General features: G+C 39.7%; 1 pseudogene; it reads left to right on the top strand.

The window, feature by feature from the left end:
* The first annotated feature begins 57 nt into the window (after positions 1-57).
* Positions 58-15,920, top strand: LOC139724688 (flavin-containing monooxygenase 5-like; annotated as a pseudogene).
* The last annotated feature ends 1,038 nt before the right edge of the window (positions 15,921-16,958 follow it).

Here is a 16,958-nt window from a genome sequence, read left to right as displayed (position 1 = left end):
AAAACTCCCTATAGGAAAGAAGTTCATGTAACTTGGTAAATCGATATCATGTTCAAGATGAGCACACGACCTCCTGCTCGAAGGGTTGCCGTGATCGGGGGAGGACCGTCCGGTCTGGTCGCCATCAAGACCTGTCTGGAAGAGGGTCTCGACGTCGTGTGCTTCGAGAAGTCGAGTGTGATCGGAGGACTGTGGCACTATCGCGAAGACCGGACGGAACAGTCCTCTGTCTTCCGCTCCACTGTCATTAATACAAGGAGACCATGAATGTGTTTCAGCGACTTCCCTGTCCCGGAAGACTGGCCGAATTTTTTGCACAACAAAAAAAGTTCTCAAGGTAAGGACTATATTATTACGGGGATGGAGGTGGACATGTTTCTTCTGGAAATACTCTGGCAATGAGCTTCAAGTACATAACTCATAAGCCTCCCCCCTCCCCTGTCCCGCCTCTCTGTTTCTCTGCCTGTCTGTCTGTCTGTCTGTCTGTCTCTCTCTCTACATTTGCATTAGCCATCAAAAGTATTTGTTAGGATCTAGATAAGCCCTTACATCATTGGGACTGCTGATGAAATCTTCGCAAAAGGGCCGTCAAATTACGTCTTGACATATAGAGCGGTATGAAAAATTGCTTGTATCAATAACAATAATTAACATAGTCTCTCACTAAGGTTCATGGTTTTGGCTTCGGTTCTCAAACGTCATGACAAATGTAATATTTAAGGACACTTACAGACAGCTTAGGTACCTTTGGTTTAGGAAGTTAGTGCGCAAGAGATTCTTCACGAACTTTTCCGCATTCCGTAAGGACCTGAACGGACGTAGGACTATCTCCAGTGAGCTCTGCTACACAGGACTCTTTCACACTTCAAATGTTACCAGTTTTTTTTTTTTCATTAATTCTCTACCTAATCATTACCATAATGAAGAGGACTTCTTGGGCACCCTTTCCCAGAACCAAAGCGTCAAATAAAACCAATAAAAGTGCAGAATCTCTCAGGAGAAGTAAGTCCCTAAGCGACGTATCTGTACACTCCGATAAAAGTCAATGGTGAACCGGCTGTGGACTACTGAGTATATAGCTGACCTTACCGCCACATGATAGCCGAAACGAAGAAAACCTTCGAGTCCAACACCAGTCGGATCAATGCAAAGCTCGTCTTCGTCATCGGTGAGCTAATCTCTTTTAAACGCGGACTATCAGGCATTAAAGACACCTTAGCGGATCTTGAAGCCAACATGGCCGATACATCGAACAGCATCGACGAAGTCGAAAACGCCAAGCTTCCGGCCACGACCATGTACATTGCAAATGAAAAAGGAGATTGATGAGAAACTGCTTCAATACGAAATTCATGAAAGGAAACTGAATTTTGCTCATCTATGGCGTTCCTAAATCCACCAATGAACAAATCTTCAAAGTATGTTTTTCAGTCTTCTCATCACCTCTTGGCGTAACAAGCATAACAAGTAATGAAGCTACGCACTCCATCCCTCTTTTGAATGCCCTTCGACTGCCTAGAAGGAACGTGTCGTCAGTAAGCGGCGCCGGTGGTCAGTCCCAACTCGATGTCGGACCGGCCCACATCATCGTTCGATTTGGTAGGACGGGAGACCGCGACAGGACCCTTCAAGCCTCGCAACGACCTCGCTCATCTCCTCAGGCAGAACCCAACCCAGCACCGCGTATCACCATCCACTGCCATCCGGACCGACTTGTCGCAGAGGATAAAGTGTGAGCTCTGCAGATTGGCTTCTCTAGTCTAGTGTACCACCTGAGGAAGGAGAAAAACTTAGCGACAAAAATCACTATAAAAGGAACACAAGCCACTCCTCAGACTAGAACCCAGCCCGTAGATAGTTGTCGACCATAGGCTTGGACACCCTGGACCGAAGAACGTTAGCTGAGTACCTAAATGCCGCTCTGTAGGCCTACAGACACCCATGTTTCAGGAGTGAGGTAAATTACTTATTTATTACCTTATTCCTTTGCATTTACATTTACATTAACTAAAGTGCGCCTCAAAAGAGAAAATGTTATTGTTGCGTTTAATTATATGTATGGTTTATGGTAATAAGTTGAAACTATTGTTCAAATTTCTTTTCGGTACGTGGAGAAGGAAGCGTTCTCTCTAGGATTTCTCCTTCTCATCTCGTGGTTGTAGTGTGATGTTACCGTTCCCAGATCTGATGTATCATGGGGTGCGTTTATCAACTCCTTTTATTGGCAGAAACAGGTTATCCAAACAGCTTTCAAGGAATTTTTATGAGTTGATTGATAAACGCAAAGCTGTTTTGAAAGCCCTTTAGGAAAGATTTTACGAAAGGGTGCGTTTATCAACTCTCCTTTCTCGGCAGAAACAGATTATCCAAACAGCTTTCAAGGAATTTTTACGAGTTGATAAACGCAAAGCTGTTTTGAAAGCCCTTTAGGAAAGCCTTTTCAAAAGCCCCAAATTTGTGGCTATCCAAACAGGTTTCCTAAACAGGTTTTCAGAAACCTGTTTGTAAAAGCCGTTTGGAAGTTAATAAACGCAAAGCTGTTTTGAAACGGCTTTGTAGTCGTGTACTTCAGTACGTGTACTTCTCCTCGGGTCGAATAGCGCAATGCAGCTGTGCAGTGACAGGCCTGTTAAAAAATCGTGTTCGCGAAGAGAGTTGATAGTATACAAATATCGACTGCTGCAGAGGGAGATGGTAAAACTATTTGCACCGAGGTGATTTCTCAACAGTGCTATGTCCCGAGACGAAGTCGAGGGACATGGCACTGTTGAGAAATCACCGAGGTCAAATAGTTTTACCATGGCCCGAAAGAAAGCAGTCGATATTTGCTTTATATCCCTCTCGAGCATTTTACTAGAGTAATGACGGTTCCCTTTTGGAAAAATGTGCAGGTTTCCTGAACGATAAATCTAACGTTAGGCCGTAGCAGTGCAGCAGCAGTGCGTGCAGCGCGTAGCGAACGACACGTGCCGCTGCGCTGTTACCGGTTGTTGATTCCTACACACGAGCTATAGCTACACTACAGCGTGCAAAACTCCGAAAGATCGAGGAGGTCCAGGACTACGTTAGAAGTAGGCCTAAAGCGGCTTCGTTACCCAGATCATCTTCAAAATCGGCTTTAGTTTATTCCTAATTCGTACCTGATATGGTGTCCTCCTGCGATCATTACTCCGTTACTAGAACCAGTCACTTTGTCAACTGAGTTGAATACTTTGATCACACTAATAACGTTACACACACACACGCCATCGCACCACAGATTTCTGTAATGCTGTCGCGCACCGCGCTGATGATGCTAGCGCTAGCTAGCTCGCTACAAGCCTCAGGACTGTCGCTCAAAAGTATCGCTACTACGCGCACTGCGTACATTCTTAAGTGAAAAATGTAGATATCGATCACACGATCGTGATTGGGTGCAAATCGTGGATTCCCAAAAGTACTATATCCCGCTGGCTAGTAACCAATTGCACCGCATCCAGCTGCTCGTAGCTAGCTAGTAAAACTACACCATGTTCGTGCTCTGTACAATCCTATGGCAAGAAACTTTACATGAGGGATATAAACGCAACTATTTTGAAAGCCGTTTCTAAAGGGCTTTGGAAAGGGCTATCGAAAGCCCTTTAAACAGGGGAAAGTTGATAAACGCAGCCAAAGTCTCATGCCGCCACTCAGAAATATTTGAAGTATGTGCTAGAATGGAGCTGCCTCACAGATAGGAAGACAATTGATTCATGTGGCATTGCATCATGACTCGTCACTCTCAAAGGAAGATATGCCTTTACGATGGTAATTGCTTTTCGCCGTCCCTTCTTAGAAAACAAGCGGCACACTAATAGTACAGGCAGTCGTGACTTTGGAAAGGGCTCTCGAAAGGGCTATGGAAATGGCTTTCGAAAGGGCTATCGAAAGGGCTATCGAAAGCCGTTTAAACAGGGGAAAGTTGATAAACGCAGCCAAAGACACAGCGATCTCAACTGACATGACTGACACTACTAATATGCATGCCATGCATAATGTATGGCATATGTCGAATAATACCTATCGTTGATGTATTGTTGAAAGATTGAATGATATACTTTATTTTTCATCCATATGACCAATAGTTTCTTTAACTAATTGTGCCTTTTTGAGAAAACACCTTTTCTACGTCGAAGTATTTGTACGGTTCGTGGAAATCATCATCGATAAACCCTACGTATAGCAGGAAGCGTCCTGTCCCGGTATTCCCATTTATTATGTCTCGTGGTCGTAGCGCCACCGATCCCATTTCTGGTGAATTCATGACACAGTGGTAATGATACTATAGTGATATTCACAATGCCAATGGTGCCCCTGTTGATATATAAAGTCCCAAATACGGCGTACTTAGCCATAGTATACCTGTTACGTTCACATGGATATGCCTGTTAATGAATATTTGCCGAGTAATCGATACATTGTTCGTAAATGCACCTACTCGGCGCAATACTTGGCAGAAATTAATGCGGTATTCTCCGCTTTTTTCTTTTTCTTTTTCTTTGGGAGCAATGGTTTTCTACACTCTGGCAATCGTGCTAAGTCACGTCGTGTCTAGTCCGCTAAGGCTAAAAGAGGAAATGTTGCTTTCTTGGAAAGTCTTTATATGTGTACCGATGGCATCGTATTCAATTCGTTTCTGTATTATCAGAGGACTCTATACCTCTTTTCATCTTGTCCCGGTGTATTTCTATTACCTTGAAGATCCTACCTTATTATGAAGTTCGTTGCCTTGCAAATAACCACAGTGGCTTTTGCCTCCAACTACTGATTTTAACCATTTCACAAAAGTATGGCATTCATTTTCTAACGATTTTATGTATAATTAATTTCTGGAACAGCACCCCCATGGAATTTCAGTTATGTCGCTAACCTGTTAATTTATTTGGTAACAGCACCCCGGGAATTTTGTTTACGCCACAAACTTATGGGAATTCATTAAAGGCCGTATTTACCATTTGCAGATGAAAAAAGAGTCCCAGCTTTAGTACTACAAAATACAGCTGTAGTTTTAAAATGTGAGTTAGGGATAGAAACAGCCAATGTGAAAATGTTAATCAGTGTAACTAATGTTAAGTACTGTTACATAAACAAAATGTGAACAATAGTTATGATAAAATTGCTTCATGAATAAACCATCTACAGTAATGGTTTATTGAAAAAAAAAACCCAGAGGTATCTCTTATTATGCTTATTATTTCAGGCTTTATTGCATATTTTTGATATGGCATACTAGGATGTTTTGTGATACAGCTGACCTACACATATGCATCAGATGTGATAACTCGAACATTTTTGAAATCATTGCTCCCAATATTAGACTGTACCTTTAAGGTCTACACCAAATTCCACTCCACCCACCTATTCTTTTGACTTCCTCTTCTTCCACTCTTCTCGCGTGACACGAGATTATGTTTGATTTAGATTTCATGGGAGCAGTAATTGTCGCAGGAGCAAATGCCATGGAACCATTCTTCTCTCCCCATACAAAGTTCATATTAATCTGCTCCCCCGACCGGCAACAAATAACAAAGACAACAGGAGCCCGGATGTTTTCCCCAACCTCTTTCTACGTCGTCTATTTCACTGTCAGTCATGTAATCTCCTTCACTATGCTTGTATCTGTGTACTCACTGCTACTGTTATGTGTGTGTACTGCGTGAATGTATTGTCTAGTGTTTATCCCACTCTCCGTTCCTACTGTATCAATATTCTGGTTAGTATTTTCTGTGATGTTCTTGTTTTTTCATGGGTCAATGAATCTCGACGTGGCCGTCAGGGCGTCGGAAGTGCTCCGCCATTAGTAATGTCTGACCAAGGAGGTTCGAGAAATGGAGTCACAACAGTCTTATTTGCTTTGATCCCATGCTCGAAGCCGCCACTCAAAAAATATTTGAAGATTGTGTCAAACTGGATCTGCTTCTCCGGTAGGAAGACAATAAATTCATTTCTCATTGCATAATGACCAGCCACTCTCTACAGAAGATATGTCTTTATGATGTTAATTACTTTTCGTTATCCCTACTTACAAACGATGGGCTATAGACAATGGTAAAGGCACGGGGGTGCGCGAATAGAAATTGCTCAAATATTGCTGAAATAGATATAAAAATTACTCGACTGTACGTGTCTGTACGCTAATTTGACATATTAGTTTATGAAGAACTATACTTGAAGATGATACCATATTAATTTCATTTTGCGGAAATAATCGGAAAAGTGATAAAACCGGCTTTCCATGAGGGTAACATTTCAAACACTTTCACAAAATACAGCTCAGATTTACACCTTTGCACATATTTTCGAACGGAATTGACTTTTGTTTTATATGCTTTATCATTAGGTGAAATTTCATTGCATTTGATATATGAATGAGCAGCATATGCCCGATATTGTTAGCGTTAAAAATGAATCATCAGATTGCTCAGAAAGATGGCGGCTTCAAGCATCGAACATCAAAGGCACAATAATGCACCTGTGGAATTCTTTTGTCCACCCATAGAAAACTGACAGCTGATTGAATAATTATAGTCAGTTGTAACCCCATCTCTCGAACCTCCTTGGTCTGACAGTAATTTTAACTTAGTTGATTTGATTCATTTACGAAATGAACAATTCCTGTAATTTCCCATTTACCGCACTAGATGACAATGAATTCCTACACCTTCCCTGGTAGCAGAGACTGGTAAAAATCACGTCAAATTTACGTCTTTTTTTACTTAAAGACAGACGTCATATTCACGTCATATATTTACGTCTTATAGTCGACAGTTTGCACCAGCACGTCATTTTCTGACGTCTTTATGACGTATTATTGGTTTAAAAATGACGTAATTATGACGTCTTTACGACCAGAATTTTGCGTTCACACCAGTAAAAATGCGTTCACACCGGTAAAAATCACGTCATATCCACGTCTTTTTTTGGTCGTGTTGCCGTCATATTGACGTCATATATTGACGTCTTTTTACGTCTTCATGGACGTCATATTGACGTCAAATATATTTACCTCTTGTCGACAGTATGCACAAGCACAAAAAGTAAAATATGACGTCTTATTTGTTTAAAAATGACGTCATTATGTCGTCCTTACGACCAGAATTTTGCATTCACACTGGTAAAAATCACGTCATATTTACGTTTTTACGTCATATTTAGACGTCTTTTTTACATCTTTCTTTACAATGGATGATCAGATTTACACCAAATGTATTGTACAGATGTCTTTATATACCTCGGTCGTTGTGTTGAGGATATTGACTACGAAATGATGATATATTAGTCATGTCTGTTTGTCTGGGGTCTGCTCTCTCGGAGTGCTCTTCAAGATTTGTTCTATATAGTTTGGATTTGGAAAATGAATGAAAATGAAATGAAAAATGAGATATGATCATTTAGAAATGCTTTACAATCATTATCATCACCTCCACTATCATCGTCACCTTCTACCATCAGTCTCTACTGATAGCCGTCAGTTAACAATTTTCTAATGTAATTCTTACTAGTGCTTCTTGCTAAAGTGTTTCGAGATGTACACATATCACTTCGGACTGCGCAAGCATATTTAAGTCCACACCAAGTTCAACGGGGTTGTAACAAGTTCCAAATGTCTTTCTCACCTTTGCGCGCAGTATTTCGAGATGTACGCCGATCACTTCGGACTTCGTAAGCATATGAAAGTCCACACCAAGGTCACCAGTGTTGACCCCGCACCCGACTTCGATACCACGGGCAGATGGACAGTGACACTGACCTCTGTTGATCAGAATAAAGCGTGGAAGGAAACTTTCGACGCGGTGTTTGTTTGTACCGGTCATCACTGCGAGCCAAACGTTCCACACTTTGAAGGTATTTTTGTCTTTGCCCGGTTTCATCAACTGGCTCCATGGTATGTGCCCCTGCAAGCAATTATTGTTCCCATGGAATATCTGAACGCTAAACAAAACCTAAATTCAATCTATGCAAACATGACCATATACGTAATCCTAATCCTCGAAACAAACTGAACTTAAAACCCTATCACAACCCTAACCCTAACCTTATAAGTGTTTGGAGAAAATAAGATCGAATCAATTGTCGCAGGAGCGAAATAATGTCGTGTCACCTCATCAATCATATCTAGCTAAGGAAATTGTGTAAATGCATACAATTATTAAAATTATGTGTATGATTTATAATGAGATGTACATATACATATATAGGAGAACAGAGAAATTCCTCTGGAATGTTATGCTCTTCATCAACAATTTATTTGAAGTTTTTACGATCTGCAAATGAAGTAATTCACATAATCTTGACTTGTGTCAACTTGCAACTCAGACTGCCATCAAATTTTCACACTAGAAAAAAAGGGAATTTCTTGTTTTCACTGCTTTTTAACAGTGACTTTCCAACGTTATGAGGTGATTGTGGTACAATATTGTGTACACGTTGCCTATTGTTTTGTGTGGTCGAATTGGTATTCTTATACTGCATCAACAACATTATTCTGTTGTGATTTATTTCAATAGGAAATACCCGTATCTCTTAGGCTGCGTTCACATAGAAGTATACGATATTCGCTATTCGCTATTCGGGCACCCAGTACACCATCACCCGCACCGTCAACTCACCATCCCATGCAGTGAGGATTTCTTCCTCCTACATTCCACCAAATCTTATTAACAATTTCTAAACTGCATCAGAATGTCAGTCTACGTTCTTATTTTTGCTAAAGGGCAAATCCAGACCAAAATTGTCATTATTTCATAAACGAGAGACGGTATACGCTGCAAGAAAATCGAACAAGCTCGATTCCCACTATGCTATACTATTCTATGCTATTCGGTACTCTCGAATAGTGCCCTCTTATGTGAACCGTTGTTAGGAAATCCTATCGTTCAATTCAAGCTCGTATTCGCGTGCCCTCGAAAAGGAGCCCCGAATACCCGAATAGTATACTTCTATGTGAACGCAGCCTTAGGAAACAAGCGGCGAAGCGAGAGGCGAGTTTGTCTCTCTATCTCTCTCTTTCTTTTTCTCTCAGTGTGGATGTGTGCGTGTGTGCGTGTGTGCAAATGAATGTTATGTGTTTCCTTGTGTTAACCAGGACAATATAGATCACATCTTTGTGTTTTACCAGGAGTAGAAGATTTCATGGGTACGGTGATACACAGTCATGACTATTTGACACCGGAGAAGTACCGCGACAAGAGAGTGGTCATCGTCGGGATCGGGAACTCAGGAGGCGACGCGGCCTTCGAGCTCGGGCGGATGGCGTCCAATGTAAGTGTATTTCCTGTTCAACCGTCTTCGTGGTGGAGTCACGAAGACACTTGACGGACTGACCATGGGAGCTCTTAAGCGACACTGAATCGTCACACTGGAGGCTCTCAGAATAATGTCTCCCTTGACTTGCCTTTAGCGTAGTTTTCCCGTTTTCTAAAGAATTCCATTCGATGCGACGGTGCAATTGTTCAATTCAGTTCAATTCAAAATTTGATCAATAAGTTCGAAGTTAAGAATTCAATTCAACTCCACTATGGGCAAACATTTACAGCAATTGGACAGTGTTTTTCTTTATTACTTGTGTTTTTCTTACTCCATCTGTTTGAGTAATACCTTGAAATGGGGACTTTTGCCTTACATTGAAATCGGAAATTAAACTGAAAGTTTGAAATTGAATAAAAATAGTAAAAAGGATCTGACATAAAGAAATACAGTACAAATTAAATAGACCTTCATTTTTTTCATTGTTGAGTGAGTTCGAACGCTCAAAGTACGAATGTGTTTGCCTGTGAATGAAATTGAAGTCGGTATTTAGGACGAATTGAACGTCTATCTATCTGGCGCGACATTATATGAGAACGTCAGGTTGTTGAATTGAGTCAATCTATCTCCAAGATGAATGAAATAGAATTAATCAGAATGATATGAAACATAATTGAATGATCAAGAAATGAAAATGAACCATGAGAGTAATTTGTTGATAAACATTTTTTTTTAAACATTTGAACGCCTATTCTTGAATTCGAACGGAAATCTTCAAACGAAAATTTTCGAGTGAAAATAGTCCACAGTAATAGTCATGGTAGTGGTCAAGAAAATAAGGAGGATGATTATGATTATGATACTGACAATGCTAAGGATGACGCTATCATCATTAAAATCATTCTCAGTACTTAAACTGACATTATCAGTATATCATGATTTCCGGGGGCCCGTTTCATAAAACTTGTCATCAGTGACAACTGTCACATTTCTATGACAAATTTGCTCTCAGCCAATCAGATGCAAGGATTTCAGTAGCTTGTCACATCTATGACAACGTGTCACTAATGACAAGTTTTATGAAACGGGCCCCCGGGAATCATAATATTATACTGATCTGGTCAATTTCAAACTCTTGCCTATCAAATTCTTTTAAATGGCCATTCATATCCAACGAGATATAACACACGTTTTGTACCTTTCGGTTATTTAAGTTTACACAAACTGCAAGCAGTTTCTTTTTGCGCGATTAAATGTACCACTTTCGTTGAAGAGCACTCAATTTCGTGTTTTAGCAATCAAAAGTGTAAGTAGGAATGCATTTTTTTTTGTGATGAGAGGTGGAATCTAAAACATAAAATCAAATCAGGAAGTCACGACTGATGAGCTTCTTTCGAGCAGTCAAATTCGTTTTGAAGAAGCCGATTTTCTACTTATACAAATTAGAATTATTTTTTACGTGTATCCATGTGGACAGAATACAGACATATTGATCCTACATGCATCCAAAATGTATGCTAAAGTACATACAATTTACATTCATTGTGTTTTCTATTTCATTCTTTTATTCTTTACTTTTCTTTTGATATTCTTTTCTTCATATTTTTCTCTTCTTTTGTTCTATTCGTTACGAAAAATGCTTTTCCTTTTCCTTTTCCTTTTTGTTTTGTTTTCGATGTTTTGTTTATTCTCATTTCATTCTTTTGTACATGTTTTCTGTACACGTTTTCGTTTGACACGATTGACGAATACCGTTGCTCATGATTATTTTTGAATTGATCGTCGCAACATGAAATTTGATTGCTGATTTTGACCGCGCAGACACTAATTTTAATTCTGAATTTTTATCGCGATCATATCGTAGAAATAAATTGCTCAAAAAGTTAAATTGATCGGAGAAAGCTTGCAATTGATCGGGAAATCCCATCACAATAAACTGATAAATCAATTGGTCCTATGCAGCGTATACTGCTTGTTGCGGAATCTCGTAGAAAGCAGTCAATGACATTTACGATGTATCTAACCTAAAATATCTACTCAAAGTAAAATTTGAAACAGTGATACAGTTATATTTTCTATGATAAATTGATACTTACTATGAGAAATACTAATTCTATTTTCTTTTCTTTTCGAGACGGGTAAGAAATCATGTTCAGGATCTTAGTCTGGGTTCCTGCCCAGATCTGCCGTTTGGCCACTCTTCTATTCCGCTTGTCTTCTGTTTCTGGATCTTTTCCCTAGTTGTTTCTGAGCACGAGAAGTGGAGCCTGGATTAGATACAGAATTAGTGACAGAAGCGTTCCTTTTGATCTCGGCAGTCGACTCGATCAATTAATGCCCACCAGCCTCCAAGAATGGATACTTCTTTATCAGAGCAAGTGAGTATACCTGATGCCTCCTATACTGTATGTCTGTAATTCATTGGACCTATCATGCCTATGCTAACATCTATTCTATACACGTACACGAATTTCATCGATCGCTCGTCCACAGCCGTATACACATGAAATGAGAGATATTTAAAACAAGAATTGATAAATTTGAGACTTAAATCAAGCATTACAGTCGACGTTCTGTGCACGATTTCGGATTTTGGCGAAAAATTCTCACTCTCATCTTGTCAACATGGTCAGTATCCGATTTCTAACCGATTCGGACTAGTCGGATTTTCTTTTTTCAATTCAGTTCAATCTAATTGAAACAAAATTTATTTCCTGTAGTAGTATCACAATTTTTGTCAAAAAATTACAACAAGGATGTAATACACAAAATATATAAACTTTGTCGGATAATAAAGAATTGGTCGGATTGGTGTCGGACCATTGTCGGAAGTTTCGATAATAGTGTCAGATGAATTGGACGCCGCCAATATATACGGCTGAAATAATCGGACGGTTGCCAGTCTTTCGTCCAATGACCCCGATCGATTTGAGATCTTTTATCGGATTCGCCAGAAGCAAGGTCCCAAACGTAATAGTATATGATATATTTGTCGGCGCAGATCTCACCGGAATGCCGAAATTTCTGCATTTTGGGGATCAGATGAGTCTCCGATGGTCAGTGGAATGGGGTCTTTTACATGCAGATTGTAGAAGTATAGTGTACAGGGCTAGTGTGAATAGGTGGCACGAGCCTCACCACTTTTCCGAAAAGATAAGGATTGACAAGTGGTATGTGGTTTATGTGCAGTGGAATGATATGTTAAACTATAGCTAAGTATCACCCACGTGGGAACTCTCTCTTTCTACATAATGGCATATGACAAATGACGCTGTAACTACATCTCCGTGTTTCTAGGAAACGTGTGGACCACGAACTTATTGGCCTCAAGCCGGACTTCTGCATCACTGCCGCTCACCCAACCGTCAACGATGACCTTCCGGGCTGTATCATGAATGGCCTGGTCACTGTCAAGCCAAACATCCGTCGCTTCACCACGACCGGAGTTGTGTTCGAAGACGGCACCACGGAGGATAACATCGATCTCGTTGTCATGGCAACAGGCTACAAGATCTCCATCCCATTCCTCTCATCTTCCATGCTTCCGGTCAATGACAACCGCGTTGAAATGTATCGGTATGTCTTTTCTCCGCACCATCAGCACCCAACCTTGGCAGTGCTTGGTCTGATTCAGTCCCTGGGCCCCATCTTCCCCTCATCTGAGCTACAGGCGCGTTGGGCGACAAGGGTGTTCAAAGGTTATTATAAAATGGGCTATAGAATCTCTGCAATCTGATTGGTCAGTTGTCATGCATTGTTTTCTACTGATCCACACTGAGCCATGCGTGCGGTAAAATCCAAATGCATGGCAATGCGTCCGGTAAAATCCGAATGCATGGCCATTCATCCGGTAAAATCCGTGCATAGCTCAAGTCTTGTATAGTGTTGTAGGTGTACCGGACGCGTGATGGGGAAAATGGTTGTATTTCATGAATTTTATAACACAAATGATGCACAGGCCTATTACGTGGATCAGTGAGAATTGAATGCTCTCGTTTAACTTTGGAACAGTCTAAAAACCACTAGCTGGGCACGTGGGTTTAAACAGTTCCAAAGTTAAACTCGCGCATCCAGTTTTCACCGATCCACTCTGTCCTGTGCATCATTTGAATACTATAAGTACCCATCTACGTTTACCAAAATGGTTACCTCCAATCATTTTCAGCAGATTGTTCAATGTTTTGATGTAAATCTCCCTTTTCGTTTCCTTCATTTCATTTCCAACAAAAATACTATGACAACAAAATATATGAATACACATAATGCCGCAAAATCAGTACAAGAATGTAAAATACTATGCACTAAAATATAATTAAAGTTGTGACTTTTATGACAAATACTGAATCAAAATTGCTGGAAATGGAGAGGACTGCTAAAAAGCGGGGCTTGAAGTTAACAGTCTCCTCATGAAAAATAACTAAGTAACTAACAAAATAACTGTTCAGGTGTAAGTGTCTTCAATTTGTCTCCCTCTGAATATATCTTTCTTTCCTAAGATAATTGTTCATCTAGCAAAACAATAGGAAAATTGCCCTTAAGAAAAAAAGAATGAAAAGACAACGAAATACACACACATAAACAAACACGAGACAGCTCTCTTTAAAGAAAAAAGAGAGAGAAAGATAAAAGTCTCTTTCGATTCATAGATCTCAAGGAAACGTGGTTAACCTATTGTATTAGATGTGAATAAATCAAAGAAATTATTGCTACATTACAGAGATTAATAGAGTAAAGTAAGACGGATATAAACACCACATGAATTTAACATCTAGTAATTTACTTGATTACAAGGGATTGATTTGCGATTTCTCTACTGATAAGTTATCGGTCCAAATAATATAACTTTTCACCATCTCACTGAGCGCCGAATTTTTTCCAAACGTAGTGAATCTTCGGTTCCTCCAGGCTTCAGGAACAGCTGCAATTAAGTTTGTTAACAGTTGTAATAAAATTTGCGAACAGTTTTTCTTGCCGCAATTTAACTCTTCGCAAATATACTTTTTTTAACGACAAGAAAAAACTAAAACTGAAAGCTGCTTGCGACTTTGACTGCAACTGTTTAGGAAACCTAAAATTCGCTGAATTCGCATCGTTGGCAAACATTCTCCGCTCAGTGAGATAGCATTTTTAAGAATGTCGTGTTCGATATGAAATATTTTTTCCTGACAGGTGATAATCAGCTTCCGACAAAGGCCCAAATGATGGCGCACATCAGACGCACGCAGGAGGCCATGGACAAGCGCTACAAGAAATCCCCGCGTCACACACTCGAGGTATTTAATGATCACAGATTCGACGTCCATTTATTGTTACCGATGACTGCGATAATGATAATGATAATGATAATGATAATAACAATGAATGATGTTTCAGTTTTGTTTTCATTTTGAGTTTCAATTTCAAATAATTTCTGCAAACTTTTTTGTTCAGAATATAGTGTAAAAACGAAAATACATAGATAACACAGAGAATTTGGAGAAATAAGATCTTCTGAGGAAAATTGAATTTTACAAACAAAGTCAATAACTCATTTAGATACCTCAATCATTGATAATGATTTGATTTTACTTAAAAAAGATATAATCATATCTAAAGGGATCATAATATTATATCTAAAGGGATAAAAAATCAACTATATGTTTTTGTTATAATTCCAAATAAATTGTTATGTTTCAATATATTTTCTATATAAATACAAATACCACTTTTCATCTGCGAACAATCTTTATCTTTCATCATTACTTTCTTATTAAAGGTTTTAAGAAGGATTTGAATTGCTTCAGTTGATGATTAGAAAGAGCATCCCATACATCAGTTCTGTTGTGTCTTAAAGATTTCTGAGCCACCGGGATTCTTGGGTAATTCAAAACAATGTTATTGCAGGTACGGATTGGATATGAATGAACAATTTAATTTTCTTTTCTAGGTAGTAAGAGCATTAATAATTAATGAACATGGAAGGGCACTCCATTGTGTCGTATTAATTCTTATGACATGAATGAGTGAATTGGCAGCAAGAAAAAAAAAGAGTTGCTTTCGTTACAACGCATTCTAGTACAACCACAGACGTTGGTAACGGGAAACACTGATCCAATAAAGGTTATACACTGCCACAAAATTAGCAGAGCATACTCAGTTGTGCACGATTTTAGTTTACATACACCATTAAAATGTCATCGGCAAATTTATTTCACTGCAACCTTGGTAAATTAACAGCGCACTATCTTGGGCTTGCGCATCAGTTTGGCCTGTATTTTATATCAGAGTTATGCATTCGCGTTCAAACACTGTTTGAAAATACACCCTGCCGTCCATCACAGATCGACGTCATGCAGTACTTGGATGAAATCGCCAGTGATATCGGCGCCAAGCCCAACCTTCTCGTGCTAATTCTAACTGATCCGGTCCTTGCCTACCACTACATCTTCGGTCCCTACGTCCCCGCCCACTATCGTCTCGTTGGCAACCATCGTTGGGCGGGAGCACGCGAGCATATCATGACAGTGTGGCAACGTGTCTACAAGCCGTACAAAGCCAGACAAGGCGGGGCGTCGGTGAAGGAACTTGAAATGACAGGTTCGAAGTTCAGAATCCTCCAAATCGTCATCATACTTGGGGTCTTGGCGGTTATCTTCCTCCGGTTTTTCCCAAAGTAGTAACGCAAAGCGGAGCAATTCAAGATCCCCTTTGCGATTAGACTAGAATAATTTGTGGCCCATTAACCTACTGAATCAGCGTTTTGTTTTATTTATCAATTCACTTTTTTGATCAGGAACAGTTTGTTTATTATTGAATTGAATGAACTTGTATTGAACTGAATTGAATTGAGTTGAGTTGAGTTGAATTCAATTCAATTCAATTCAAATCAAATCAATTCAAATCCAATCAATTCAATTCAATTCAATTCAATTCAATTCAGTTCAATTCAGTTCAAGAAGCGGGCAAGTATTGATAACTTCGTATACTAGGATCGTGAGTTGAGAAACGACATCTACGGTTCAAGGTTTGTCAGCATGTGGGAGCTTGTTCATGGCGAGAGATCTCACTTAAAGCCGAACAAGGCACGTTGTTCCCGACACGTGATGAGCTTATTAAAGATTCAATAGACCCGTGATTTGCCAAGAGATTCTCACAACTTGGAATTAGTGGATGCTACCTTGCCCTGTTTGTAGATGGCTCAAGATAATGGCTGTGCAGGGTTACCTACAATTAATGCACAGTATTCATATACGTAAAAATCACAACTACGATCAGACGATACGATAAACCCTGTACGTCTCTGATCATCGCTGTAACTTACTCAATCGAAGGTGATTCTTTTTAGGATCTGCATAAACACAGGAGCTCAGGAGCTGATATACCTGCTGTTTCATGAGTGTACCGGGGACATCGTCTTGTAAGTTTCAGTAAGGACAAGGACAAGGGCAACCATGGAGCTCACTTCATTATCACGAGGAAATCCATACTGCTTTTTTGTGTAAACTGCATGAGGATGGACAAGACGAGTTGCCTATACAGCTGTTATATTTTGCACGTGAAGATGAGAACTTTGTGTTCGATAGCTCATCTTTTCGTATCTGGATTAGGTGTCAGAACCGTTGCAACCCCATTGGTTTGTTGTTATATAAGAATATCATTACTGAACAACAAGATGTTTACGCTTTTAACATGTCCGGTGAAAGTGAGCTATGAAT

Source organism: Diadema antillarum, unplaced genomic scaffold (assembly GCF_040938485.1).
Source record: "Diadema antillarum isolate AM-2024a unplaced genomic scaffold, OU_Dant_1.0 scf00000226, whole genome shotgun sequence".
NCBI classification, from domain to species: Eukaryota; Metazoa; Echinodermata; class Echinoidea; order Diadematoida; family Diadematidae; genus Diadema; species Diadema antillarum.
This window is presented reverse-complemented; position numbering and strand designations above follow the sequence as displayed.